This window comes from Pelobates fuscus, chromosome 8, assembly GCF_036172605.1.
Source record: "Pelobates fuscus isolate aPelFus1 chromosome 8, aPelFus1.pri, whole genome shotgun sequence".
NCBI lineage: Eukaryota > Metazoa > Chordata > Amphibia > Anura > Pelobatidae > Pelobates > Pelobates fuscus.
This window is the reverse complement of record NC_086324.1, coordinates 130,653,444-130,657,385: the sequence shown is the minus strand read 5'-3', so window position 1 is coordinate 130,657,385 and position 3,942 is coordinate 130,653,444.

Sequence of the window (3,942 nt, the reverse complement as noted above, 5' to 3'; positions counted from 1 at the left end):
AATAATTAAATAAGCTAATTCCCAGTGTGCACATACCATAGTCAAACATTGACAGCCAGGGTATGAAAAGGTCTGAGGTGATGCCAGTGTGTAGATACCCCAATTGGCATTCCATCACTCTCACATCAGGAAACTGGTTGGTTGCCGGCCATTACATTTGGTGTAACAGGTGCAGGTCCCCTGAAGCCTGGGTGTCATTCTTTAAAGTGAATATCACATTTTAGATGATTTGTGGATTTGCTTCCAATTGGACTATTTTGTCATGACATTTAAAAGGCAATTTGAATTCACTTTGAATTCCAGGCAATTCGGTGATTTCACTAGTTCAAAAGTTCAGTAGCTCATATACTAAACATGCAAGACAAAAGGGTAGGTTCATCCAATAAAAGAGCAGAGGAATTTTGATTGGGACATTGACTTCAAAAAGTACACAATCCAAAGCGGTTGTGAGGTTATTGAACCTACTTGAAGTACAGCAATAGGTTTTTAAATACAAATTTTATCTAAGGTAAATAGGATTACAGACAACAAAACTGAGAAGTTGATTTATGCAGGTTGTGTTTAGTTTGCATAAGAAGGTTTTATTTTCGCACACACATTTTCCAAACCCAGCCACGGTAACCTAGCCAAATATGATTTAGATGATATGGCATATCCTGCTTATTCGATCATCTGATTGAAGAGACCATATATTACTTATTTTTCAGGGATATCATTTAATTATCTCTTAGGTAGTACTAGTTACAGCAGGGGCGGACTGACACCTCACAGGTGATCAAGGGCCCGCCCTCCTGGTTTTCTGGCCCCTGCTACTCTTCTCCCCCTTCTTTCTGCCGCTTTTACACATATATTATGTGTAGGCTGCCCAGCACACAGAATGGCTGCGTGAGAGCCACACATACCTGAGGTGGGAGCAGAGGTGGGTACTGGGGGCAGAGATGGGCACAGGGGGGCTGATGTGGGTACTGGGGGGCTGAGGTGGGAGCAGAGGTGGGTACTGGGGGCTGAGCTGGGTACAGGGGGGCTGAGGTGGGTACAGGGGGCTGAGGTGGGAGCAGAGGTGGGTACAGGAGGGCTGAGGTGGTAACAGGGGGGCTGAGGTGGGAGCACAGGTGGGTACTGGGCACTGAGGTGGGTACAGTGGTGGGTACATGGGGGCTGATGTGGGTACTGGGGGCTGAGGTGGGAGCACAGGGGGGCTGAGGTGGGAGAAGAGGTGGGTACTGGGGGCTGAGGTGGGCACAGGGGGGCTGATGTAGGTACTGGGGGCTGAGGTGGTTACAGGGGGGCTGAGGTGGGAGCACAGGTGGGCACAGGGGGGCTGAGGTGGGAGCACAGGTGGGTACAGGGGGGCTGAGGTGGGAGCACAGGTGGGTACTGGGGGCTGAGGTGGGTTCAGGGGGGCTGAGGTGGGAGCAGAGATGGATACTGGGGGCTGAGGTGGGTACAGGGGGGCTGAGGTGGGAGCAGAGGTGGGTACTGGGGGCTGAGGTGGGTACTGGGGGGTTGAGGTGGGAGCACAGGTGGGTACTGGGGGCTGAGGTGGGTACAGGGGGGCTGAGGTGGGAGCAGAGGTGGGTACTGGGGGCTGAGGTGGGTAAAGGGGGGCTGAGGTGGGTAAAGGGGGGTTGAGGTGGGTACTGGGGGGTTGAGGTGGGAGCACAGGTGGGTACTGGAGGCTGAGGTGGGTACAGGGGGGCTGAGGTGGGAGCAGAGGTGGGTACTGGGGGCTGAGGTGGGTAAAGGGGGGCTGATGTGGGTACTGGGGGGTTGAGGTGGGAGCACAGGTGGGTACTGGGGGCTGAGGTGGGTACAGGGGGGCTGAGGTGGGAGCAGAGGTGGGTACTGGGGGCTGAGGTGGGTACAGGTGGCTGAGGTGGGTACAGGGGGGCTTAGGTGGGAGCAGTGGTGGGTACTGGAGGCTACGGTGGGTACTGGGGGCTGAGGTGGTTACAGGGGGCTGAGGTGGTTACAGGGGGGCTAAGGTGGGAGCACAGGTGGGTACTGGGCACTGAGGTGGGTACAGTGAGGCTGAGGTATGTACAGGGGGGCTCAAGTGGGAGCAGAGGTGGGTACTGGGGCTGAGGTGGGTACAGGGGGGCTGATGTGGGCACTGAGGTGGGTACAGGGGGCTGAGGTGGGCACAGGGGGGCTGAGGTGGGAGCAGAGGTGGGTACTGGGGGCTGAGGTGGGAGCAGAGGTGGGTACAGGGGGCTGAGGTGGTTACATGGGGGCTTAGGTGGGAGCAGAGGTGGGTACTGGGGGCTAAGGTGGGTACTGGGGGCTGAGGTGGGTACAGGGGGCTGAGGTGGGTACAGTGGGATCAGAGGTGGGTACTGGGGCTGAGGTGGGTACAGTGGGATCAGAGGTGGGTACTGGGGCTGAGGTGGGTACAGTGGGATCAGAGGTGGGTACTGGGGCTGAGGTGGGTACAGTGGGATCAGTTGTGGGTACAGTGGGATCAGAGGTGGGTACTGGGGCTGAGGTGGGTACAGTGGGATCAGAGGTGGGTACTGGGATCAGAGGTGGGTACAGTGGGATCAGTTGTGGGTACAGTGGGATCAGTTGTGGGTACAGTGGGATCAGAGGTGGGTATTGGGGCTGAGGTGGGTACAGTGGGATCAGAGGTGGGTACTGGGGCTGAGGTGGGTACAGTGGGATCAGAGGTGGGTACAGTGGGATCAGAGGTGGGTACAGTGGGATCAGAGGTGGGTACTGGGGCTGAGGTGGGTACAGTGGGATCAGAGGTGGGTACAGTGGGATCAGAGGTGGGTACAGTGGGATCAGAGGTGGGTACTGGGGCTGAGGTGGGTGCTGAGCTGAATTAAAATTATTTGAAGCTTACCTGTGCTGTCTGCCAGGCTGCTGCAGCTCCATATCTTCCGGCTGCTCTTCAGGCAGGGCAGAACGTGATGTCACTTCCTGGCCCCGCCTCTTCCTCCTCACACACAGCACCGCACGGCTGGAGACCTGGCAGCAAGAACTGAATACTCACTGCCAGGTCTCCCTGAGAAAGGGGAAACGCAGCATATCACTAGAATAACGGAGAAATCATGTTGTTCTGGCTGAGGAGATCTCTGATCTCCCCAGCCAGAGCATGGCTGTGCTGCCGGGCCCCTGACTGCCTCGGGCCCTCGGTCCATGACCGATCTGCCCGACCTGTCAGTCCGCCCCTGAGTTACAGTATGCCTAGTGATATGTGAAATGTAGCAAACGTATTATAGTGTAGTAGGTAAAGAGTTATGCTGAGCAACATATATATACTATATAATATAATTATTTTTGATAAATTGAACTAGTAGTGGTCTATGAAAAAAAGGTAAAGAGTGAGCCTTAAAAATAAGTGAAAGTAATACTTATATAAATATACAAAAGTCCAAGCAGTTCTGCAATAGTCCAAAATTTGAATGATCCACGTTGGCAGGAGAAGGTCCTTATGAGTCAACGACTAGGGTGTATGGTCACAGGTGAAAACTCGTAGTCCAGAAGTATATATGTATGGAAGAAGCAGAAGACAACAAAAGACTCCAATGGTACAGTATGTCTTAATCAATAAATTATCGGATAAATAAAATTAAACTACTCACACTATCCAGAGCTTAAGTCCAGCTCTGGTTTGAATGGCGTGAAGTGGAACAATCCCCACTCAAGGATATGCGGAGTGTCTCTAGTGATCTTCAATAGACCGGCCCAGTAGGATAATCCAGCTCGGGATGAGATAAAAAAATATATATATAGTGCTCCCTGTATAGCTGCTAAAAATTATAAAAAGTAGGATAAAATATACTCACGGTATAATGAGCAGACACACTGCTCGATGAATAGCGCGTGGGTGGTACAATCCCCATCTTGGGATTCTTGGTACTTCTTATGAATCGTAGAACAGTGGTGTTTAAAAATAAAAATAATAATAAAAGATGGTAATATAGTAATATAGTGAAA